The sequence below is a fragment of the Bos grunniens genome, chromosome 8, assembly GCF_055505025.1.
Source record: "Bos grunniens cultivar Pamir isolate PY7600 chromosome 8, Bosgru_T2T1.0, whole genome shotgun sequence".
NCBI lineage: Eukaryota > Metazoa > Chordata > Mammalia > Artiodactyla > Bovidae > Bos > Bos grunniens.
The window spans coordinates 14,323,777-14,351,183 of NC_141172.1; the positions used below are offsets into that span (position 1 = coordinate 14,323,777).

General features: G+C 40.2%; 1 protein-coding gene across 11 annotated transcripts in view; it reads left to right on the top strand.

The window, feature by feature from the left end:
- The window catches only part of LINGO2 (leucine rich repeat and Ig domain containing 2), a 1,446,432-nt gene that overhangs the window by 960,617 nt on the left and 458,408 nt on the right, over positions 1-27,407 (top strand). For 10 of the 11 annotated variants that reach the window (XR_015169452.1, XR_015169451.1, XR_015169454.1 and 7 more), the window contains one exon: positions 15,861-15,893. The gene's annotated coding sequence lies outside the window, so the exon portion shown is untranslated. Of the gene's footprint in view, positions 1-15,860; positions 15,894-18,466; positions 19,306-27,407 lie in introns of those variants that run through there. The other variant, XR_015169456.1, reaches the window with a different exon arrangement.

Below are 27,407 nucleotides of genomic sequence, written 5' to 3' on the forward strand. Positions count from 1 at the left end.
AACTCTTTACATGAGGGTCTAGAATGATAATATCAGACATATTTGGGGAGTAGAGGTCAGTGAATGTGATATGTACTGAAGTGTTTATTTCTAAAATAATGGGAACAAAAATAAATGGAGAGGATAATTATTTTTTAAAGAATAGGAAAGAAGATCAAGTTGAAATGATATGTGGCAGCCGGTTCAAATATATAAATAACTATCATAAAAATTTAACTGAAAAAGAAACAAGATAAAATAATTAGATACAACATGTTTTAAGTTAAAAACATCATAAACATACACATATATAAACACCTTTTTAAATAAATAATTATAGATGCAGTCAAACTGTAAAATAGGAAAGAAAGATAATAATAAATGTGAACTTCAAAATGCTGATTGCCTGAAGGGATGGGTTCATATGTTTGGGGTTTAGGAAGAGCATACTGTCAATTTTCTAGTTTTTATGTTGACAGGACGTTTGCTTATTACTACTAAAAATGACTAATTATTAATACCTAAATATAGCTTTTGAATTATCTAACTACTGTTAGTTCCATCACTTCATGGGAAATAGATTGGAAAACAGTGGAAACAGTGTCAGACTTTATTTTTGGAGGCTCCAAAATCCCTGCAGATGGTGGTTGCAGCCATGAAATTAAAAGACGCTTACTCCTTGGAAGGAAAGTTATGACCAACCTAGATAGCCTATTCAAAAGCAGAGACATTACTTTGCCAACAAAGGTCCATCTAGTCAAAGCTATGGTTTTTCCAGTGGTCACGTATGGATGTGAGAGTTGGACTGTGAAGAAAGCTGAGTGCCGAAGAATTGATGCTTTTGAACTGTGGTGTGGAGAAGACTCTTGAGAGTCCCTTGGACTGCAAGGAGATCCAACCAGTCCATCCTAAAGGAGATCAGTCCTGGGTGTTCTTTGGAAGGATTGATGCTAAAGCTGAAACTCCAGTATTTTGGCCACCTCATGCAAAGAGTTGACTCACTGGAAAAGACTCTGATGCTGGGAGGGATTGGTGGCAGGAGGAGAAGGGGATGACAGAGGCCGAGATGGCTGGATGGCATCCCCGACTCAGTGGCCATGAGTTTGGATGAACTCCGGGAGTTGGTGATGGACAGGGAGGCCTGGCATGATGCGATTCATGGGGTCCCAAAGAGTCAGACAAGACTGAGCGACTGAACTGAACTGAACTGAACTACCATTTGTAGTAGAAATCAGTAGTTCAGTACTCTCAGTTCAGTTCAGTCCCTCAGTCGTGTCCGACTCTTTGTGACCCCATGGACCTCAGCACCCCAGGCCTCCCTGTCCGTCACCAACTCCCAGAGCATACTCAAACTCATGTCCATTACTACTAATTTAATATTTGTAAATTTCCACATGTCATATTGTATAATGTTTTAGTGAATATGAAATATATGAGAAGGATTTAATAGATGCAGTCCTACTCTCAAGACTTATAAAATTTTCTGCGTTAGCATAAGATCATAGAATTTTCTACCCCAAATTCTTCTCCCATGAGAATTATAGGTAAACCTAAATACTGCAGGTGAGGTGAAAGAAAATGTTTATACAAACCAGATGTATTTTCCAATTCAGAGCATCCTTATATTAAAGTCCCTGTTTAATTAATTTCACACAATATTATCTGGTTGACTTACTCCCTCTCTCTAAACACCTCTGGGAATATCTGAGCTATTGTACAGATGCTCTTACAGAGAATTACATTGCTAAGTGTCATTAGCATAAATCAAGATTCAACATTAATTTAATGGCTGGGGCTTGGAGTTGACAACCCCCTTTTATTCCCTCAATTCCAAATTCCTGTCTATGTTAATGGCTTCACTCACTGAGAGATTCTCAGTAGGGACCACCTCCTTCCAAGTGAGGAGCTTGTCTTCCCACTGTCTGGAAGTCACAAGCCTTCCCACCAGTTTCTTTTTTTTTTTCCTTTTATTTTTATTTATTTATTTTTAAATTTTATTTAACTTTACAATATTGTATTGGTTTTGCCATATATCAGAATGAATCTGCCACAGGTATACATGTGTTTCCCCATCCTGAACCCTCCTCCCTCCTCCCTCCCCATACCAACCCTCTGGGTCGTCCCAGTGCTTCAGCCCCAAGCATCCAGTATCGTGCATTGAACCTGGACTGGCGACTCGTTTTATATATGATATTATATATATTTCAATGCCATTCCCCCAAATCATCCCACCCTCTCCCTCTCCCAGAGTCCAAAAGACTGTTCTATACATCAGTGTCTCTTTTGCTGTCTCATATACAGGGTTATTGTTACCATCTTTCTAAATTCCATATATATGCATTAGTATACTGTATTGGTGTTTTTTCTTCTGGCTTACTTCACTCTGTATAATAGGCTCCAGTTTCATCCACCTCATTAGAACTGATTCAAATGTATTCTTTTTAGTGGCTGAGTAATATTGTGTATATGTACCACAGCTTTCTTATCCATTCATCTGCTGATGGACATCTAGGTTGTTTCCATGTCCTGGCTATTATAAACAGTGCTGCGATGAACATTGGGGTACGCGTGTCTCTTTCAATTCTGGTTTCCTCAGTGTGCATGCCCAGCAGTGGGATTCGTGGGTCATAAGGCAGTTCTATTTCCAGTTTTTTAAGGAATCTCCACACTGTTCTCCATAGTGGTTGTACTAGTTTGCATTCCCACCAACAGTGTAAGAGGGTTTCCTTTTCTCCACACCCTCTCCAGCATTTATTGCTTGTAGACTTTTGGATTGCAGCCATTCTGACTGGCATGAAATGGTACCTCATAGTGGTTTTGATGGAGAAGGCAATGGCACCCCACTCCAGTACTCTTGCCTGGAAAATCCCATGGATGGAGGAGCCTGGTGGGCTGCAGTCCATGGGGTCGCAAAGGGTCAGACACGACTAAGCGATTTCACTTTGACTTTTCACTTTCATGCATTGGAGAAGGAAATGGCAACCCACTCCAGTGTTCTTGCCTGGAGGATCCCAGGGACGGGGGAGCCTGGTGGGCTGCCGTCTATGGGGTCACACAAAGTCGGACACGACTGAAGTGACTTAGCAGCAGCAGCAGTGGTTTTGATTTGCATTTCTCTAATAATGAGTGATGTTGAGCATCTTTTCATGTGTTTGTTAGCCATCTGTATGTCTTCTTTGGAGAAATGTCTATTTAGTTCTTTGGCCCATTTTTTGATTGGGTCATTTATTTTTCTGGAATTGAGCTGTAGGAGTTGCTTGTTCCCACCAGTTTCCACTGTTTTGAATATGTTGTCCTTTTCTGAAAACCTTCTTCCAAGAAGTCCACATACTTCCTTTCCTAATAAGCCTTTCCCATACTCTACGGTCATTTTTGGGAGATTAAGGACGGGAAGAAAAAGCATTCCAGGTAGAAAAGGGGCTATACAGAAAGATAAGATGAAGCCCAGAAATCTCTGCTCTAATGCACAGAAAAGCCTGAAGGCCTATAGTACTTCAGCTTAAAGGCTGAGTACTTCCTGTAAGATGGACAGAGGCCACCCCACCAACGGCCTGAAGTGCACACTTAAGTGTCTTCATGTAAGTCTTCATCTTACAGGGCACGTGTGTGTGCGACAGTCTTAGTCGCTCAGTCATGTCTGACTCTTTGCGACCCCATGGACTGCATCCCACCAGGCTCCTCTGTCCATGGAGTTCTCTAGGCAAGAATACTGGAGTTGGTAGCCATTTCCTCCTCCAGGGGATCTTCCCATCCCAGAGTCTGAACCTTAGTCTCCCGCACTGCAGGCAGATTCTGTACCATCTAAGCCACCAGGCAGGTGCAAATTAAGATTTTTAACCAGGAATGGTTCTAAATTGGGCTTGAGGAAGGGTAGAAAACCCTGCCTCTACACCTATGACCTTTTACCACAGGATTCCCTTTTTTTTTTTTTTTTGTCTTTCTTCTAATTGTTATGTATGATATAAATCTCCACAAACCTTGTTTGGGGAAAAAAAAGTATGATAGAAACTATGATAGTATTTATTTGGTGATTCCAAAGTATCAAACACATTAATTGCTGTTCATCATTTAATCCTTACTGGAGTCCAGTGAGATAGATGCTCTTTTATTACCACTCCCATTTTACAGATCAAGAACACAAGCATAGGAATTAAATAATTTGTCAAAGATCACACAGTAAGTTGACGAGCATGAGGAGGCTGTCTCAAAGCAGAGCAAGTGTTATTAGCCACTGCTTTAGTGCTTTCCATTGAAATGTGCACGTGGCTTGCAGAACTTAATTATAATATTCCTATATGAGGTTTCCAGCCATTGAGGAGCCAGAGATCGCACATGAATGAGCCCTGTGAGATTCAGGGCTTTGCTCTGAATACTGCTGATGTACAGCAAAGGACATATTAAATGTGTTTACTTGGCTTTCAACTAACTCTCTCTATGGATATTATTTGTGTCCTTAATATAAATGAACACCTATTAATGGTCTGCTGTGTGTTCTAGGTAGTTGGCTAAACTCATTTAATATATAATTTATTGATGTGATTGTTTTACAGAGACATATATAAAGAGTTTTTCATGTGAATCTTTGCATGTGAATCATTTCATGTGAGAATATCTGGACTCTAGACATTTGAGATATTCTAATAATATTTTTATATTTTGAATGAGACAGATGACAAATACAATCAACTGATAGTTTAATACTTCAGTAATATTATCAAAGAAGAAAAGGAGCTAATACTTACTTTATGTCTAATAAATGCTGGGCACTATCAGTGTGCTCTGCTTAGTGTCTCAGTCGTGTCCAGCTCTTGCTACCCCATGAACTGCAGCCCACCAGGCTCCTCTGTCCTAGAGGCTTCTCCAGGCAAGAATACTGGAGTGAGTTGCCATCCTCTTCTCCAGGGGATCGAGCCAACCCAGGGATCAAACCGAGGTCTCTTGTACTGCAGGTGGATTCTTTACCGATTGAGCCACCAGGGAAGCCCACTATCTGTATAACATCTCACTATTTCTCAAAACAAATCTTGAGGTAGGTAAATCACTCAGTCCTCTCCGACTCTTGGTGACCCCATGGACTTCAGCACACCAGGCTTCCTTGTCTTTCACCATCTCCCAGAGTTTGCTCAAACTCATGTGCATTGAGTTGATGATGCCATCCAACCATATCATCCTCTATTGTCCCCTTCTCCTCCTGCCTTCAATCTTGCCCAGCATCAGGGTCTTTTCCAATGAGTCAGCCCTTTGCATTAGGTGACCAGAGTATTGGAGCTTCAGCTTCAGCATCAGTCCTTCCAGTGAATATTCAGGACTCATTTCCTTAAGGATTGACTTATTTGATCTCCTTGCTGTACAAGGGAGTCTCAAGAGTCTTCTCCAACACCACAATTTGAAAGCATCAATTCTTCAATTCTCAGTCTTCTTTAAGGTCCGACTCTCACATCCTCATGTGACTATTGGAAAAAAAACCATAGCTTTGACTATACGGACCTTTGTTGGCAAAGTGATGTCTCTGCTTTTTAATATGCTGTCTTGGTTTGTCATAGCTTTTCTTCCAGGGGACAAGTATCTTTTAATTATTGCCATTTTATAGATAAGGAAACTGAGGTTCAGAGAAGTTATGGAACTTGCCCAGTATTTCCCTGTAAATATGTATTGATGCTGGAATCCAACCTAGGTGTGTCTGACCCCAAAGATTCTGCTGTTTTTACTGTGACCTACTCAATACATGATCACTATGTGCATTAAAAGTATGTATACATTTTTGGATATGTAAGCAGGAAAAAAAAAAAAAAACACTTAAGATACAAAATTTGAATGATGTTCTGAGTCTGTTGATCCACAAGGCAACATTCTAGTGATGTGGTCAATAGTCTTCCCCAAACTGGCAGTTGTGGGCTTCTTCTCAGTACAATAGGATGGTTAGGTTAGAAATGCAATATAAATGGCCATCTAAATGATTTCCTCAGTTGTCAGTACAGGGTCAACTTTCTCTACACTAAACACTTTTAATCAGATACAACTGAGTGGACTCTGGGCGGAAGGTAAAGATTTTCTTTTAAAGTCATGGTTATAGTCTAAAACTAATGAGGACCTTAAAGTATCTGACCTTCTTTGAAAAGATCATTGCCTTTTTTTTTTTTTCCTTCTTGATGATAATCATTTAGACATTAAGTATGGTCTTGTATATTCAATATACATGTCAAGTCCAAATTGAAAAGGGCAGTTATAATTATTCCCTGAGAAGTGCTTATATTTCCTGAGATTTGCTACCTATATGCAAAGCCACACACAGCTCTACATTATATATCATATCAACAGCCTCAAACTCACCAACCAGTGGAGCCTGGAATTATTCTCACTGCCCTTGGCACACAAATATCCAGAGACACATCTTTTCCCTTTTTCTATCATGTTAATTAAAACTCTACAGTCGAATTTCCAGCTTTTCTTTTTTTTTGCTTGGAGTTTTTGTTTTTTGGGTTTTCAGTTCAGTTCAGTCGCTCAGTCATGTCCAACTCTTTGCGACCCCATGAATCACAGCACGCCAGGCCTCCCTGTCCATCACCAACTCCCGGAGTTCACCCAAACTCCTTTCCATCAAGTCAGTGATGCCATCCAGCCATCTCATCCTCTGTCATCCCCTTCTCCTCCTGCCCCCAACCCCTCCCAGCATCAGAGTCTTTTCCAATGAGTCAACTCTTCACATGAGGTGGCCAAAGTATTGGAGTTTCAGCCTCAGCATCAGTCCTTCCAAAGAACACCCAGGACTGATCTCCTTTAGAATGGACTGGTTGGATCTCCTTGGAGTCCAAGGGACTCTCAAGAGTCTTCTCCAACACCACAGTTCAAAAGCATCAATTCTTCGGTGCTCAGCTTTCTTCACAGTCCAACTTTCACATGCATACATGACCACTGGAAAAACCATAGCCTTGACTAGACAGAACTTTGTTGGCAAAGTAATGTCTCTGCTTTTGAATATGCTATCTAAGTTGGTCATAACTTTCCTTCCAAGGAGTAAGTGCATTTTAATTTCATGTCTGCAATCACCATCTGCAGTGATTTTGAAGCCCCCAAAAATAAAGTCTGACACTGTTTCCACTGTTTCCCCATCTATTTGCCATGAAGTGATGGGACCAGATGCCATGATCCTAGTTTTATGAATGTTGAGCTTTAAGCCAACCTTTTCACTCTCCTCTTTCACTTTCATCAAGAGGGTTTTTAGCTCCTCTTCACTTTCTGCCATAAGGGCGGTCTCATCTGCATATCTGAGGTTATTGATATTTCTCCCGGCAATCTTGATTCCAGCTTGTGCTTCATCCAGCCCAGCATTTCTCATGATGTACTCTGCATATAAGTTAATTAAACAGGGTGACAATATACAGCCTTGATGTACTCCTTTTCCTGTTTGGAACCAGTCTGTTGTTCCATGTCCAGTTCTAATTGTTGCTTCCTGACCTGCATATAGGTTTCTCAAGAAGCAGGTCAGGTGCTCTGGTATTCCCATCTCTTGGAGAATTTTCCACAGTTTATTGTGATCCACACAGTCAAAGGCTTTGCCATAGTCAATAAAGCAGAAATAGATGTTTTTCTGGAACTGTCTTGCTTTTTCCATGATCCAGCAGATGTTGGCAATTTGATCTCTGGTTCCTCTGCCTTTTCTAAAACCAGCTTGAGCATCTGGGAGTTCATGGTTCATGTATTGCTGAAACCTGGCTTGGAGAATTTTGAGCATTACTTTACTATCGTGTGAGATGAGTGCAATTGTGCGGTAGTTTGAGCATTCTTGGCATTGCCTTTCTTTGGGATTGGAATGAAAACTGACCTTTTCCAGTCCTGTGGCCACTCCTGAGTTTTCCAGATTTGCTGGCATATTGAGTGCAGCACTTTCACAGCATCATCTTCCAGGATTTGAAATAGCTCCACTGGAATTCCATCCCCTCCACTAGCTTTGTTCATAGTGATGCTTTCTAAGGCCCACTTGACTTCACATTCCAGGATGTCTGGCTCTAGGTGAGTAGGGGACTGTTTTGTTTGTTTGTTTGCTCTGTGTTTTGTTTTCAGGCTTGATACAATCCACTTCTCAGTTGTTCATTAACTGCTAAGTCGCTTCAGTCATGTCCAACTCTGTGCAACCCCATAGACGGCAGCCCATCAGGCTCCCCCATCCCTGGGATTCTCCAGGCAAGAACACTGGAGTGAATTGCCATTTCCTTCTCCAATGCATGAAAGTGAAAAATGAAAGTGAAGTCGCTCAGTCGTGTCTGACTCTTCGCAACCCCATGGACTGCAGCCTACCAGGCTCCTCTGTCCATGCTAGGCAAGAGTAGTGGAGTGGCGTGCCATTGCCTTCTCTGGTTCATTAACTAGGGCCCTGGAAAAGATGATGGCTTCCTCTCTGAAAGTCCAAACACTTTCTATTAGTCATCATCACTGTCAGGGATCCTGTTCTGAACGGCATTATTTTCTACCCATCATGCTGGACTTTCTTGAATATTGACTCCAAGCACAGTAGAGTTTACCATGTTCCTTTGGGCCATGGACAGTGGACTTTTCTGGCTCTGGGAAGAAATAATACACGTCCAGGGGCAGAACCCTAGTCACACCCAGCTCCTGCTCTTATTTTTTTTTCCTAATGAGCCTGAGTTGCTGTGGACCCAACATGCTCTATACATATGAAATACACATGCATTCCTGCTTCTTTCTTCCCATCCAGGTTTTAGTATTTTGTGCTTATTTTAAGCCTGTACTGCGACTGTTCTGTATTTCATCTCCAATCCATGCTACATATCTATGTCAAATTGATCTCCCCAGAGTTTCACTTTCTTTATACTACCCCTTTTCAAAAATACTTTATAGCTTCCTGTTGTCTGAAATAAGCTGAAAAATTGTTAAGCCTGACAAAGAATATCTTTCACATACAGTGTTTTGGTCTATCCAGACATATGTCCCCTATACTCACTCTACCCCATATACTGATATAACTTTACTGGTCTTTATTCTCTGATCATTTACCTTGACTCTTCCCCGTAACTGAAGGAACCCCAAGCTCCCTATTTCTTCATCTGTTTTCATTTACCTGCTTTTTAAGACTTTTTCCTCCATGACAATTCCCCTTTTAAAGAATTTCACAGTTGAAAGAAACCTTTGAAGGCACTGAGGTCAATCATAGATTTTGTGATCTGCTCCTCTCCAAAATATGCTTTGTTGATGGTCACATAATTTATGTCTGGTGGCAGGGACATTAGTACAGGGCTAAAACTGTGTCTTACCTGTGTATTGTCAGGGTCTGATCCATTTTAGAAACAGTATATTTTCTTGAAATATCTTTGCTAAATGAATGAATAAATGAATGAGTGACTCTTTCTTGAGGCAGGTGCCAGCAAACATTTCCTGTAAGTGGTCATGTAAATGAATTTGGCTTTGTTGGGTGTATGATCTCTGTCACAACTCCTCGCATCTGCTACTGTAGCAGTAAAGCAGACAAAAACAATGTGTTTTTAATGTCTCTAAATAAAGAGCATAGAATTGGTGGCAAGATTTGGCAGTCTGTAATTCACCAACTTTTGTCTTAAGGCACAAACCATCTCTAAACAGTTTTTAGTATTCTTCCTTAGTTACTTCAAATATCTCTAGGGAAAATTTTATAATGTTTTCTCTGATGTTCCAAAACAGCTCACATGCTTCCTGTGCTCACGTTCAATTCTTTCAGTGATTTCTTGTATTAATGTTATTTTGATTTTCTTTACGAACTTAGCCTTTCTCCTATATTATGTCCCATTTGTTTGTGGATTTTTCAAAACAAAAAGCAGTACTCCATATTGATATGACTACTGAAAGGCAATTCAAGCTCATTCCCTACCTTACTCTATATGGGACAGATGTAATAGTAAAACTTGCCATGGCATTTGTGGGGGAGAACTTATGCTGTAGCTAGTTCAGAACTCTCATAGTGCAGCTCTATACTCTTATCTAAACTATGGGTTCTCCACCTCTCAGATCCCATGTCTGATGATCTGAAGTGTAGTAATAATAGAAATAAAGTTCACAATAAATGTAATGCAGTGGAATCATTCCAAAACCATCCCCACCTCTCTGGTCCGTGGAAAAATTGTCTTCCATGAAATTGTCCCCTGTGGCCAAAACGGTTGGAGACTTCTAAATTCTAAACCATTCTATATTATGTAGTGTTTGGTGGTAGAGAGGAGTGGAGACTGAATAGAGAGTCTCATAGTTTTACTATATGGCTTTCTTATTTTATTTTGAAAGACTGATATGAAAGACTAGTTTATAAATAGTATCTATAATCTCATTTGCTAAGTCACTTAGGTTGTGTCCAACTCTTTGCAACCCTATGGACCATAGCCTTCCAGGCTCCCCTGTCTATGGGACTGTCCAGGCAAGAATACTGGAATGGGCTGCCATTCCCTCCTCCAGGGGATCTTCCCAACCCAGGAACTGAACCCTGGTCTCTTAGTCTTTGCATTGGCAGGCGGGTTCTTTACCACTAGATAATGATTCTCACCAAATGCATTGTGTTACCTTTATTTCATCACTCAGTCACTTGTGATCTTTGTCCCATCCGTTCTCTCCCTTTTATTTTATCTTCCCATATACATATTCAGTTAATCACACCAAGATATTTATCAAGTATTTACCACATTGCTGGTTACAGTGCCAGGCACCAGCAACTGGTAGGCTCTTCCTCAATGGATAACAACTATTTTCTGCCTCACTGTGGCAAGTTTCGTTCTTATCTCAGTTTATCAGATTTTGTCTTGTGTTTATTTATCATGCTAAGCCCTTAGTGCAGCATTTCTATGGAATCACATGAGTAAACCAAGAATACCACGTATGTTTAAATAGAAGAGTACGATAATGTCACCCAGAGTTAAGAGTGGGCAAATGAAATAAAGGAATTAATGATCTGGAATTTCTTTAGAAACAGCTTAAAGCAATATAATTCCAGACAAGAGATTACAGAAAGATGATGACTGCTGAGTTGAACTGTTCGCTGGTTGTAAAATCCTAACTGCAGTCTCTCAAAATTACACAGAATTAGGTAACAGGATTCTGTGTTCCGATTGTAAAGCCTGCCTGAAGTAATATTTTACCGGACCATAAATTGTTCAGACTACATTTCATGCCTGATAAAATCCTTACATTTATGGTAGAAAATTTAAGCCTTTGTTCTGTAACTAATCTTTTAAGTTTTCCAAAACAGAGCAGTTTGGGAATTTTTTTTTTTTTTTCCCCTAGAAAATGGCATGACTAAAAGAATACTGTTCTTCAAAAATAGACTAGCATAATTAGGAATTTTTCTCAAATTATCTTTGAAATTAGTCTTGAATTATATTTTGTAGGTTTTCTAGACAAGAGGACTGGAGTGGGTTGCCATTTCCTTCTCCAGGGGTTCTTCCCAACCCAGGGATTGAACCTGGGTCCCCGGCATTGGGGGCAGACGTACCATCTGAGCCACCAGGGAAACCCTATATATGCACAGATATATACACATATGTGCATATACATTTTAGTATAATGTTATAAATTCATAAATGTAGATATACAGATAGAGATTTCTGTATCTACTAATTTTTCTCAGTCTGGAATTTAAGAGACATAAATAGATTAGATTAATATTCCTACAGCAGTATAATTGTAGTCGTTGGGTAACACTGAAGAATGCTTTCTAATTTACAGGTTTAAACGTATCATTATTAACTGTGTTTACTGCCTAGATAAAAATATGTTGAAAATTAGATTAAACTGTTCTCTGTGGAAGATGGGAAGATCAAATGAATAGGATATGGACTTTAGATCCAGTCATATCTGTGTTCAATTCTCAGTTCCATGTATTCTGAGTTTGTATTCTTGCTTTAGGTCAGTTTTCCAAAGAAACAGACTCTGAGGTGGAGGTTTTGATGTAGGAAGTTTGTTGAAGAGTGTATTTGTGTTTAATTATAGGTGTCCCAGAAGGCCAAAGAGGGGCCTGGCCTTTCTACCCATATGAGTGAAAGAAAGTGAAAGCATTAGTCTCTCAGTCAAAGCACTTAGCAGGGCACTTTGCAACCCCATGGACTGTAGCCCACCAGGCTCCTCTGTCCATGGCATTATCCAGGCAAGAATACTGATGTGAGTTGCCATTCCCTTCTCCAGGGGATCTTCCCAACCCAGTAATCAAACCCAGGTCTCTTGCATTGCAGGCAGATTCTTTACCATATGAGCCACCAGGGAAGCCCTTGTATCTGTATAAGGATCAGTCATTAGAAGTGAGCTGCCTGTGGGAAGGTGAATGATCTTGGGTCAAGCACTTCCCTTTGGTGGAATGAGGAAAATCCCCAGAGAAAGAGTCACTGTGAGCCACCAGGAACCAGTACTTCCGGCAGCTGGGGGATGAGTGCCTTGTCCTGAGGGAGATCTGGATTCTGTCCTGCAGCATCTACCATGTGCATTCCTGTGACTCTTGGCTCTTCATGCTTCATGTATTACATTTATCATATCTTGGAACAGCCCTTTCAGCATTCTGGTAAGTCTCCTTTCCTGGCAAAGCCCCTAAGAGGAAGGTTAGAACTCCAGCCCGTGCCAGTGCAGCTAGTTTCAAGGACACAGCTGAAAACTACTCTCCCTTTATTCTTTTCTCTCTTCTACTAACTGTCCTAGGGTATCCTTACCCAGCACTTCTACTGATCCATATGGCTTACCTTGGGGGTGGAACAGGCCATTACTGAGGGGTCTGAACCCCTCCTCACAAGTCCCTTCTTAGGCCATGGCTGCTGCACTTGTCCATTTATTATCAAAAACAAGGAAATACCAAGAAATTCCCATTGAATCACCTGAAGACTACAAATTCTTCCCTGCCCTTGTTATCTGACAGTAGCCCCTCTTCCTGATGCTGATCACTTATCCCTAATAGTATGACTCCTCTCTTTGTGCTAGTCTCCTAGCACAAGGAACCCAAAGTACTTGGATATGAGGTATATCCTAAAGTTCAGTGAGATTCCTCCCGTGTCCTCTCATGAAGTGTGTGCGTGTGCTTAGTCACTCGTTCATGTCCGACTCTTGCAGCCCCATACGCTGCAGCCCGCCAGGCTTCTCTGTCCATGGCATACTCCAGGAAAGAATACTGGAATGGGTTGTCATTTCCTTCTCCAGGGGATCTTCCCAACCCAGGAAACAAACCCGGGTCTTCTGCATTGCGGGCAGACCCTGTACTGACTGAGCTATGAGGAAAGGCCCTCGTGAAGCATACTCCCTCTGAAAACCAGGATCTCTAGATGCAGAGAGCCTAAATTTGTGGGTTAGAAAGCACAGATTCCCCATTTAGGCCACTGGGAGTGATGTCAGTTTTGACTACTTCTACTTCCTCCCCTGGTTTCCTAGACCCATGTAATCTGTCTACTGGAGTGTGTGCATGCGAGCATGCTCAGTCATGTCCAACTTTTTTGGAACCCATGACTATAGTCTGCTAGGTTCCTCTGTCCATGAAATTTTCCAGACAAGAGTATTGGAGTGGTTGCCACTCCCCATTCCAGGGCATCTCCCTGATGCAGGGATTGGTCTTCTACATCTCCCACATTGGCAGGTAGATTCTTTACCACTGCATCATCTGGGAAGCCCTATCTATTGGAGATGAAATACCAAAGAATGGTCATGGGTTAGTGTGTTTCCCACATCCTTTACATGGCACCCATCATCACAGGACATCATTTCCAAGCTGGTGCCACAGCTGCCCCTCCAGAAGGCTATTCCATATGTCTGTCATGCCAGCAGTTTCTAGCTCATGCCGTATGTATCAGGATAGGTGGATCCCATGATTATATATACACTGCTGACTTCCACTGTATTTCCATTGGTGAGAGGTAATATTATGCCATGTTGTATACTGATGAATCAGGTACTCTATAGGCGCTTGGATAACAGTGATGAATAAGGCTCTGCGGGCAGATAAGCAAACCCTTATTTAGAACTGGTTTTAGTTCAGGTCAAAATGAATCACTGTTCTTAAGGTGGCAGGAATCCAATGTCATAATCAGCTTTCTATCACGTGGCTGGTTGGTCTCCCTATGGATGGTGCTGAAATTGAAGCTCAGCACAGATCCCTGTTACTGCCAAGGTAGGCAGCTCATCAGCCTTTATGAGGCTGTGGGGAAATAGAAATATATATTGTGTGGCCTGAATCAAATAGATGGCTTCCACCAAGACAGCAAAGGGAAGGTTATTCTAAGACCTAAAAAAGAAATATAAGAGGAAAATGGAACTTCTTGGGCAAGGATCAGAAACAGGAATCAGAAGCTAACAGAAGACCAAGACTAGATCCCCGAATTGTTTAAGCTGCATAAGATGGTGGTAAGCCAGTGGCTAGAATGTGGTCTACTAACACCTCACTAATTTATGTACTTATTATTCTTTCTTTTTTAATTTCCTGTTTTGTTTGCCCTTAATTCCCATGGTTCCATTTCATCTTCATTACTTTTTGGTGGACTACTTGATTTTCCAAGTTAAAAGAACAGAGACCAACTTGGAAAATTTGGGCAAATTAATCACTTCAGATATGATTCATTTTCCTTATTAAGAACATCACAGTGAAAATATTTGCCTGAAGAGTTATGGGATATAAAAGCATATCTACAAAGTACTGTGTATGGTAGCTCCTCAATCACTTCTTATTAATTTTGAAAAACTCCTAAACAACTGCTGCTGAATTCCTAAGGAGGAAATGATAGGCCTCCCCTCTTTGTTCGGGGCACTGGTTGTAGAGATCTGGCAAAGTAGGAATAAGTCAGAGAAATGAGATGAGTTAGTAGAGATCCACTTCCCATGTTCCTAGGAGCTCACGTAATCAGATTCAGTGATTGGCCATGAATTTTATTTTTTGAAATAGTATAATTTTTGTGTTAACTTTGGGATGTTCTTGATTTACTAGCTCTGTGATGTTAAGTAAATTCTTCAATACTTGTGGACCCTAGAAAATTTTAATAAAAATGTTAGTTACCTCATGGGCTTGGTAGGTAGGGTAAATGAGAAATGTGTGTAATTCACATATAACTGTACATAATATCCCATATGTCATATGCATGGCAGCCTGATTGTGTCATGTCTACCACATAACAAATGCTATTATTATTATGGTTTCCCAGAATACATATCTGAGATCCCAAAAGGATGTTTTATTTCAGCGTTTTTCCCTCACCTCCCCATTCCTCAAAGAGAACAATGACTACAGAACATCAGTTGGGTAAATAGTGCATTATCATAATTACAATTTCCCTGAGAAAAGTGGCTTGCAGTTTGAATATTCAGTGTCACAATTGCAATTTCCATAAGGAATGTATAACAGTTATTATAAACAACACAATGACCACTTGGTCCATAAGGGAGAACAGATTATCGGGGGAGTGAGAAGAGACGGGTAGCGCGAGCCTGTGTTCTAATTAGCATTCAAGGGTAGAAACACAGGACCCGAGAATAAGTTGTAATAGCCTCTTAAAGCACTTTTGTCTGAATTTATCAAACAGTCTTCTCATGATGCAGGATTCCATAGGTTGATTAAGTCCTGCCTATGTAATTTTTCCTTATATCTAATCATTTTTAGTAAACATCCTCCCTGTATCTTTCCTCATTGTCATTCATGATTGCTATGCCCCTAAGAAATTTTAAAAAGCAAACTAACAAAATACGAAAGGCACAAAATATTTTAAAAAATAGATTTAGGGGAGAAAAAGTTTCATCAGAGGGTTTCTCTCTTCACAGTTAAATGTGTCTCCTTTGTCAAGGGAAAAATGCTAAAAGTTTTTTTTTAACAAATGCTCTTTTTACTTCTGTTGCCTTAATTGGTTTCACTTAAATTTCCTTTTTTTACCCCCTGTCTTTTTTATTTTTTGCAGGTGATATGAGAAAAACAGAATGCAGCTTTCAAGGTTGGTACTTTTCATGATGTTTTAACACCTCTTATTAATATGAAACAGAGTATGAAAGAAGTAGAGTGTCGTTAGTTTTTCACAGCTAGTGATTAGAAGCCATTATGCTTTTATTTTTTTCACTCCTGGATGGAGAAGTACAACATAAATTGTTACAAAGTACAATGTAGCAATTGAATATAATCTGATAAAATCCTTGGCAACATTGTGAAATTTGAAATATTCAATGGTTTTCTACTCTATTCATGCATCATGCCATCCATCCACCATTCATATTTTTTTTCAGTGAATACTTATTACATACATACGGCGTACAAGGCCCTGTGGTCTGATTTTCCTCTATTCATACCGTGTTTGGCTCAGTTCAGTTCAGTCGCTCAGTCGTGTCCAACTCTTTTCGACCCCATGAATCGCAGCACGCCAGGCCTTCCTGTCCATTACCAACTCCCGGAGTTCACTCAGACTCAACGTCCATCGAGTCAGTGATGCCATTCAGCCATCTCATCCTCTGTCGTCCCCTTCTCCTCCTGCCCCCAGTCCCTCCCAGCATCAGAGTCTTTTCCAGTGAGTCAACTCTTCGTATGAGGTGGCCAAAGTACTGGAGTTTCAGCTTTAGCATCATTCCTTCCAAAGAAATCCCAGGGCTGATCTCCTTCAGAATGGACTGGTTGGATCTCCTTGCAGTCCAAGGGACTCTCAAGAGTCTTCTCCAACACCACAGTTCAAAAGCATCAATTCTTCGGTGCTCAGCTTTCTTCACAGTCCAACTCTCACATCCATGCATGACCACTGGAAACTGACCTTCACCATATTCCCAATCCCACACATTTTTCCAATGTTCCTTGATATCTCTGACAATAAACCTTCATCTATTATCACAGATCTTCAATTTAGCTTGCTATATCTGATACACGAGCAGTGTTTCCAGCACATTGCTCAGTTATGCACTCAGATATGTCCCAAGTAATTGAGAGAAAACCATTATGGTGGAGAGAAACCATTAGTGTGACAATGAGCAAATAACTCCTCTCTTCATACTAATAAACTGTATGATGCTTTTTACTATTATGTGAGATGCATTGCTATTTGTAGATTACTATAACATAGTTTAGGTGGACTTCCCTGGTGGCTCAGATGGTAAAGCGTCTGCCTACAATGCGGGAGCACCCCACTCCAATACTCTTGCCTGGAAAATCCCATGGATGGAAGAGCCTGCTAGGCTACAGTCCATGGGGTTGCAAAGAGTCGGACATTACTGAGTGACTTTCTTCTTCTTTCTTATAACATAGTTTAGTAGTAATCTATTTATTGTAATCTGTAATATCAGTTATCTTTTCTCAAAAGTCTGGCTATAGGCCTTCTTTCCCTATACAATTTAAGCAATCTTAAGACTTTCAGGAACAAATGTATTATTACATTGTATTTGAAAACAAGCAAGGCATTCAAAATACACATGAAATGGCTCCTTTGTAAGAATGACAGTGGTAGATTGAACCAAACTTCTTGGGAAACAGAGACTGAAAGTTTTCTGCTTATTTTTTTCTGCTAAATCAGCAGTGGTTAGTGAATAGAAATTTATAAACTTATGCGCTAAATATTGTTTTAATTTTGAGGGAATGTTCCTATTGTTTTATTATCATGAACATTATTATATTTACTTAAAAGAGGCTTTCTAATTTTCCTTACTAAAATTGATTTCCTGTAAAGCATTAAAAGAAAAAAAAAAAAAACTAAAGTCTTGAGGTCCTCAACAGAAAATTCTGCTGCCAGAGGTTTTCACAAACATAACTTTCATAATTGGAAGGGACTCTAGTGACTATCTGCCAATCTAATTTAACTCATTTAATCTAAAGAAGTCTAAATTATCTCAGCCATCAATCTATGTAATTATAATACTTACTGGGAAGTGCTGAGTAGTGGTTGAGAAGTTGGTCTCTCAAATCAGCGTGCCTGAGTTTGAATGTTATTTACTCATATATTTTTTGCATATTGAGCCAGCTTATTAACATCTCTTGTCCCTGCTTTCTTCAGTTGTAAAATGAAAGAAATGAGACTACATTCTTCATAAGGTTGTTAGAGAATAAATGAGACTGTGTGTTTACAAATCACTTTGACATATTGTAAGAATACAGTAAATGATTGTTGCCATTATTATTACTTTTCTATGATTACTGTTATTACAAAGCATTATTACAAAGCAGGCAGCATCTTCACTTCTCTGAAATAAACTTCTCTATGGACGTGATCTTTCATTTTCCCCATCAGAGATGTATGTATTCACCTTATGGTCACATTTGGTTGCCTGTGAAATTATAGATAACCTGGGACTGTCTATCAAGTTAGGACATCTTCTGGTAGCAAACAGTATCTACTTTTTTTTCCTAAATATAAGATTTTTATAAACATCACCAAGGTGAGAAAAGTAAGCAATCTGAGTGATTGCTGGGGGTGGGGTAGGAGTGGAGAACAGAATGAGTGATAGCAAGAAGGAAGTCATTGGAAGGAGAGATTTGGTGCCAACTTCCAAATCTCACTCAGACAGAAACTAGCATTGTCTGTGCCTTTGTGTGCAGAGAGCCCCTTCATTCATGGTGATGTGAGGCCTGATAGATGGACGGGAGGCTGATGAAGATGGTGGAAGAGAGGAAACCTGCAGGAAAGATTGGAAGTTATTATTCCATGGCAATAAAAATGGCAAAGTGGAAGAACCATATAAAAGAATGCAACTAGAGCCCCTCTCTCTTGGTGAGACCTACAGAGTGTTTTATGTAGCTGGCATCCAGGCATATTAGAGGAAAGCCATCCCTCCCTCAGTGGAGACTGGTCACTGACCCCAGACCGTGTCACCAACATGCAAAGGCCATCCAACAGGAGCCTCTTGGTGCCGGGGCTCAGGGTAAGCCCAAATGCAAGAAGTTGGAGTGAACAGATCCTACTCTGGTCAGCCTCTCTTGGTGAGGCAACAGACACCCCAGGGTCCACCAGACTGATGGCATAAGAAGGGGAGATTTGTCAGCTCCCCACATAAATCTTTGGATTCATCTTGACACATGTTCTGGCAAGTATGTATACATGTTAAACTTTGACCTTTTATAGAGAAAGAGCCTCCTTTGATCCAACAGGAAAAAATGGCACCTCTAATTCAGTGTCATAGAAACTGCCAGGTATTTCATAATCCAAGTAAAGCAGGAGAGTACTGAAATGTCTTCATCTGACCTCTGAGTTAGCAAGACTCAAAAGCTAATTTATAAACACACATGGGTAAAGCTCTATAGCACAGCTCTGTAGTCTTAAGTAGTCTCATCCATCAGCATCTGAAACATCACTGGGTGACACCAGTTATGGTCTTCACACTGACTCCACTGCTGCTGCTGCTGCGTCTCTTCAGTCGTGTCCGACTCTGTGTGACCCCATAGACGGCAGCCCACCAGGCTCCCCCGTCCCTGGGATTCTCCAGGCAAGAACACTGAAATGGGTTGCCATTTCCTTCTCCAATGCATGAAAGTGAAACATGAAAGTGAAGTCGCTCAGTCATGTCCGACCCTCAGCAACCCCATGGACTGCAGCCTTCCAGGCTCCTCCATCCATGGGATTTTCTGCAGGAGTACTGGAGTGGGGTGCCATTGCCTTCTCCGACTGACTCCACAGTACATGATAAAACAATTATCTCTAATCCTGTGAAAACGACAATGGTCAAGGAGGAATTGAAAGAAAAAAATCATGATGGTCCCAGACCCACCTCTGGGAAATACTGACATTTTGATTGAACCTGCCTGTGACATCTAGTCTATCCCGACATTACCCCTGAGCACTCTGTCCCTTATATACACAGGCGTTTCTGATGACTTGTGTGATCCCCTGTGATCCCCTGATCCCCTGAGCAGTAGGTCTGCTCATGCCCTTCTCATGAAAGGGAATCCATTACAGACTTGTGTATCTAAAAAGTACTTTAAACTAGGGTTCATTTTAGCCTTTTTTCCCCTCAAATAATGAAATTCAGGTGCACAGAAGTTAACTATCCTAAGTCATGATAGTACTAGTACATGTGTACTAGTACACTAGTGTCCAAATAAGGACCACAATCACATTGCCTTACTCACTCCTGAACCTCGACCACCAAGCAGTCCTTCACCAAGACAGGAAGGTCTTGTTTGGAATGGAAACTATTTCTGAAATACTGCATTCTATAGCATCCTGGGGCCTGAAATTGTCATTCATCTTCTGTTGTTAAGCCCTTCTCAAAGGATCTTACTTCCCTGACTATATCAAGAGTTCCGTAAGGGTAGAGCTCATCGCTACAATTTCTGTGCATTTTTACCGTATTTAGAAAGTTCTAAATCAGTAAATATTGTACAGCTTATTTTGATCTAAGCCTTGTCAAGAGCACTGAACCCTTACTTCTTCCAACTCGGTGAGTTCTATTTACATTACTTATAGAAGACCCTCCCCCTGAAGGTGACCAAAAAGCAAACACATACGATTAGGCTTTTGTTTTGCTCTGGGGTTGTCTGGGGGTTGCTTTGTTTTCAACTTTACTATGGGATTAGAGAAAGAATGAACATATCAAAAAATTAACTCATTGAAATAGTTTCTACTGGCATAAATGTATATTTTAGGACAAGAGTGTAGGGAAGGTAGTCAAAAAGAAATGTTTAATCCAGTCCATTGAGCTGAATTACTTGGGCTTAGTGACTTACAAGCTGAATCATTAGAGCGAATGGTAAAGATAGAGAAGGCCTTTGGAAAATGTGAATGTATCTTTGAGCAGATAGCAAGAAGGGTCCATCCATGTTCAGTCGCTCAGTCGTGTCTCACTCTTTGCAACCCCATAGACTGTAACCCACCAGACTCCTCTGTCCATGGGATTTCCCAGGCAAAAATACTGGAGTGTGTTGCCATTTCCTTCTCCAAAGAAGAGTACAGGGACTGAATGTTATTAGAATGAAAAGTCTCCATATTTTTCTAATATAGAAGAAAGATTGCAAATAAAAAAAAACACAAATTTCCTTTTTATTACAGAGTCTAAATCTAATTTTTGTCCTTCTGTGTATGTGAAAATAGGATGTAGGTCTTATTTCCATGTCAGGACTTTTTAGTACTAGGATTCTTTCACAACAGGAACATTGTGTTTAGATTTGAGTACCACAAATCTAGACGGCTATAAAAAATATTTTTTTTCCTTGCTTTTAAATAGAGTGTTATTCAAAAAGCACAGATTAGATAATGATTATTAATTAAAGAGAATTCTGATATTCACTTGACTCTTTCATAGATCATTTAAGATGATCAAATTAACAACTCCTTTTCCCATCTCTCCTTTATTTACAACAGGCAATATTTTGAATGTTTTCACAAATCAAAATATTAAACCCCTCTTATGCCCCAGTTCTCACAATTTTGTTGTGTATATCTCTCTCTCCTCTTCCAACATTTGATTATGTTGTTCAACCTGGATTCTCTGCCTAAACCTTCCTTCTGTCTCTCCCATCAGTCTGATTTTATCTTGGCACATTATCCAGATTTTTCAGTGAGAGAAATTAAAATCAAGACAGACTCTGGAAATACTAAGGGTAGTCACATGTTAGTAAATCTTGTCTCAGCCATTTATATTCTGTATATTAGTATACATTTATATACATATAAGTGCATGTATACTTATATGCATGTACAGTAAGGAGTATGGTGATGGACTCAGAATTGCACTGTTAGTAGCAGTAGAGGAAGCATGTGTAGTGGGCAGAGAAATGGATTCACTTCTAATTGAATCCATTGGTGAGGTATTATTAGTGTAATACTATTGTATCATTATAGCACTGCTAAATTTAAATGTATTTTTGATACAACTAATTGTGTAATTTACTCTAGCATTAAATCTTGCTCTTACCTTGGGATTAATTTCTCTTTTCTTCTTATTTTTTCCTGGCTTGTTTGCTTATTTATTGATTTTCATGTTGATCTTCATCATAAAGAAGCCAAGTCAGGTGAATGATCCCAGCTTAATATGTGACAGAAAGCTCACAGAGTCGGACACAACTAAAGTGACTTAGCAGTAGCAGCAGGTGGAAGAGAGATCTGATTAAGCCTATGGTACCAAGTGATAAAGTAAGGAGCCAGAAGGATCACGGAAACATATCAAGCTCAATATAAGGAGGAACATTACTATAAAACATATTGTACCCAAAGCATGGGTAACTTGTGAATTCCTCCATGTTAGTCTTTCCAACAGGGGTGAAATATAGAGGAAATGTTAACACTAGGGGGTCAACCAGTTAATGTTCTCCATTCTTTCCTCCATGGCCCTGATGATGCTATGTCCTGTGTCCACTCTGCAAATGGAGAGACCAGCAGGGAGGTGGGGTACAGCTCTTTTAGTACAGTGGTTGCAGAGATTTAAGAGAAAGCAATAGGCTTTGATTGCTTTCAGCATTAAGAAAAAGGTAAAAAAAAAAAAAAAAACAAAAACAGAATTGCAACCATCTCAGCCAAATGTAACCCTAGATTTAACACTGAAAAAGTTTGAAGACTCCCATAAACCTCAAGGGCAGACTTCTAACATCTCATTTGAAAGCAGTGCAGCTCTCTTGGGAAAGGACAGACCCAGCGCTCTTTGCTATGAAATCCATCCTCATCACACATACAAGCAGAAACTGATTTGTTTAATTCCTCCACCTGGACACACCCTTCTTTTCTCTCCTCTCTCTGCTCTAAGGCTTCTGCGTGCGTGCTAAGTCGCTTCAGCCATGTTCCACTCTTTGTGACCCTACGGACTGCAACCCACCAGGCTCCCCTGTCGATGGGATTCTCCAGGCAAGAATACTCATGTGGGTTTCCCTGTCTTTCTTCAGGGGATCTTCCTGATCCAGGGATCGAATCTGCATCTCTTAAGTCTCCTGCTTTGGCAGGTGGGTTCTTTACCACTAGCACTGCCTGGGAAGCCCTCTAAGGCTCCTGGGTTAGTCTCAAATTAGGTACACTTTCCATAGGCTGAGGAGGAGGGAAAAACTGGGCTCTTGACTGTTGGGGACTTTGCTCTTAGCTCTTGTTCTGATTCTTTAATACTGAAAGAGAAGGTTAAACTCCCACCCTACCCCAAACCACTCTTTGCTTTCTGTGGCCTCGTCTTTTTCTGGCCCTCCCTGGCTTAACTTTCTCCCAATTTCCTTCAGTTGCCCTCCTCTTCCCATGCTGCTGCTGCTTCTTCCCTCACTCAGGCCAGCCAGAGACCCTTTTAGACAGCAGTATGGCTCCAGGATCTTGTGTCATAGGATGTTGCAGATTTGCCATCTAGTAATGGCCCTTCTTGTTCTGCTATGAAGCCTGTTTCAAGATGGAGCTTCCCAAGTAGTGCTAGTGATGAAGAACCTGCCTGCCAGTACAGGAGATATAAGAGACAAAGGTTCAGTCCCTGAGTTGGGAAGATCCTCTAGCAGAGGAAATCGCAGCTCACTCCAGTATTCTCACCTGGAGAATCCCATGGACGAGGAGCCTGGTGCACTACAGTTCCATGGGGTCACAGAGAGTCGGACATGACTGAAGCGACTTATTATGCACTGCTTGAAGATACGGACCACCTCTGTAGCTCAGATCCAGTTCTTACCTTTTAGCCATATTTACATTGGCCATCCCTTCCCTAGGCAGTTAATTCCAATTGATTAATTCCAATTAATTTTTCACATTGTGATCCAAGTGGCATTCCAGTCTTCTGTCCTGTTCTCCTACCAAGCTACTTTGTTCCAGACACACTAAGCTATTAAGAATGCCCTTCCACCTTATCTTCTCACAGACACACACTGGCTAAATGGAACTCAAATAACTCTTCCTCCTCTGTGAAATCTCCTACTTTCCTATTCAAGCTTGATCAGGAATCCTTGTGTGTTCCTAGGACATTAGGCTCATACTCACATTGTAACACTTAACATGTTGTGTTACAGTTTATCTTTTTGTAAGTTTATCTTCCCTATTTGTTTGCTCAAGTAAAAGTATCCTTTTTCTTTTTGGTATTCACAGTACCTAGCCTAGTGTGTGATTCATAGCAAGAACTCCATAGATGTTATTTGAATGAATGAAATAAATAAGTAAATGAATGAGGATATATACTATAATATGTGCCTTTTTAAACAACTGATCTAGAGAATTAGCTGTTAAACAGAGAAAGCTTCAGTAGGCATCTTGAACATCTGGACAATTGTAATGCAAAATACTTACTCAGAAGGCAAAGAGATGGTCTCTTTTCCTGTGAAAATATAAAAGCATTTTTGTTTCAAGGAAAATTACATTGGAAAAAAAAAAAACTGTCTACAGTAGAAGAGACTAAGTTCGTCTCTTCAGAGACATTCCCTTGTCTTTTTATATTACAAGAGTGAACAAGATTTAAACCATGCAGTCAGTGTAATGATGTTGCCAGACAGCTAATAAAGAGGAAGATTAGAGAGTTGTATAAAATGGCAGGTGCCTCAGCCGATTCCCCGTCTTAGACATTAAACACAAAATAAAGTGCTGCTGTTTCCCGTGGATCACCAAAAGTGCTTGATGTCAGCTTCAGCAGCATGGTGCCATTTTGACTGTGGTGTTCATCTTACCTAGTATCCCAGTTTGAAAGCAATATAGAGCAAAAATAAAGCAAACAGCAGTAGATGGTTCTCAGAGCAGAGAGACAGCATCTGAAAACAACCAAACTCTTGCACAAAAGAATGAAAAAATATTTCTACTCAGTCATGGATGGTACATCCTTTGCTCTCATAGAATAGACTATAATATCTAATCATGCAAAGCATCTCAGTGAGTCAGAGGGAGTCTAGGGGGACTGCATTCTATAGTTCACAGTATATTTCAGTCTCTCAGGAAGCTTAGAATAACTACTATTTTAAAACAGATGAGAAGTAAAGTGGTAATATTTCTCCTCACATGACCAAGAGCAAACAGAGAAAACACGTATTTGTACCTAACAAACATAATTACAACACATATTTCCTCTTCTGAGCTTTCTTTAACAAAAAAGCAATTTCAAAGCAATCTCCTGTTTGGGGATAAAGGCAGTGCTGGAAACATAGTGTGAATATGGGCTTGGAAGAAGAACAAAGCAAAGATACAGACACAGGTCATACAATGGAGAAGGGTTTGGGTTTAGAAAGGAAGAAAGGAGAGAAGCATTTCTTAGCACTTAGTAAGTACTGAGCATTGTGCTAAGGACTTTGCAAAGAATATATCTTCGTGTACGTTTGTCTAATGGGTATAATACAAATGTAACAACACAGCAGGGTATATAGTATAAAAGGTTATTGTAGGAAAAACTGATCTTATATATAAAGCATTAATACACGTAGAAGAGTTTTTCAGTTTATACCCAAGAAACTCAGACAACACATCATACAATTTTGGACGTATTTTCAGGTCTTAGACATGGGAGCCAAATCCAGGAGTCCAATTCTTTATAGGAAAGGAAGCTGAGTTTACAAAGGGTGCAAAACTCCTTAAGCCTTCAAAATATAGGTATGGATGTAGATATATAGTATGGCATGTATATAATTGCATACAATATTTCAGTCGTATGTTATTTATCATATAACAAAATATCTCTACACAAAAATCATTGTCAGCCTAAAGATATCTAATGAATATAGAACAGAAGTTTCAGAAATTAATCACGAAGACACTAGTAGAATGTTTTTTTTAAATACAGTTTGTCTGAAATAAAGAATTTTTTCAAGTGAACATACCCACGTAGTCTCATCTAACTAGCTAATACTAGTGAATTGAATGGGGGTGATTAATATGTGACCCAATGAAAGGACAAATAAAAATAAATCTGTATGTTCTACATTTTAGAACTTATTAAACTGAGTTTTTTCATATTTCTCAAGAAACTCAGGCCTCTGTTAGTATGGGTATTACCTAAACACTTGTCATTGGGAGCCAGAGATAATCCAGGACTTGGAAGACATGTCTACATGTCCTGTATTGGGTCAAATCAAATTGTACCCCAGCACAGGTTCTTAGCTGGCACTAGTGGTAAAGAAAGTGAAAGAAAGTGAAGTCGCTCAGTCGTGTCCGACTCTTTGCGACCCGTGGACTGTAGCCCACCAAACTCCTCCGTCCATGGGATTCTCCAGGCAAGAATACTGGAGTGGGTTGCCATTGTCCTCTCCAGGGGATCTTCCCCACCCAGGGATCGAACCCAGGTCTCCCACATTGCAGGCAGACGCTTTGGTAAAGAATCTGCCTGCAATGCAGGAGACATAAGAGACTCAAGTTCGATCCCTGGGTCCAGAAGATCCCTTGGAGGAGCGCATGGCAACCCACCCTGGTATTCTTACCTGGAGAATCCCATGTACAGTCCATGTGATCGCACAGAGTGGAACACGACTGAAGTGACTTAGCATGCATGCACACACGAGTGCACACACACGGGGGCTATGCACTGCCCCCTCCTGGTAAATAATGGCTGATTCAGCCTGATTTTCTGATGTTCTCACACACTGTTCCTCTTCTCTATTTTCTCATCTTTGCTTTCACTCTCCTTCTCAAAGGACTGATGCATGTGTGTCCTGGTTATTTCACTTACCGTTTTTCTGAGAGTCAGCAGAATATAAGCTCTAGAGATGAAGTAGCTGGGCTTGAGTCCCAGTTTTTTCACTTACTTTGTATGTCTTTGGATAAATTGATGAAAATCTCTAAACTTTAGTTTCCTTATCCATAAAGTTGAAAATGCATCCTAACAATTTTATGAATATGAAATATAAAAATCTATTTATCATGCTTATTGTGCATAGATACTCAGTTGGTACTGATATTATAATTTTGTTAATGCTAGGAGTAGTGTCCAAACTTGTAGACTTCCTCAGCACCCATATGTTTAAGTACTTCCTTCAGTTCTGACTTAGAACATGAAATGTAGCAGACATCTTTTCTTTTGCCCAGATGCTGGAAGAATTAGAACCAAAATAATACTGTCAGAATAAAAAATATATATATGCATATATATATGTGTGTGTGTATATATATATATATATATATAATATTTTTAAAGCACTTTTAATTTATCTTAGCTGCTAGAAGAATTCAAGTCCAATTCAAAGCCAAGTGACTTTTCTGACAGGCTTGGTTTTTGTGTTCTGGTTCTTGTTAGTCAGCCTTCGTACTTGGTTTATTCATAATTTGTACATGTTTGGTTGTATTTGACTTCTTGTTGTCAGTCTCTAACTTGTGTCTGACTCTCTGCAGCCTCATGAACTGCAGCATGCCAGGCTTCCCTGTACTTCACTATCTCTCTGAGTTTGCTCAAACTCATGTCCATTGAGTCAATGATGCTATCCAACCATCTTATCTGTCGCCCTCTTCTCCTCTTGCTCTCAGTCTTTCCCATCAGGGTCTATTCCAGTGAGTCAACTCTTGGTATCATGTGTCGAAAGTATTGGAGCTGTGTTCCCTCACATCCTTTTGAAACAAAACAACAAAATCCTTACTGAAGCCCCAATAAGTTCTCTGTCTCTCTGTCTCTCTCTCTCTCTCTCTCTC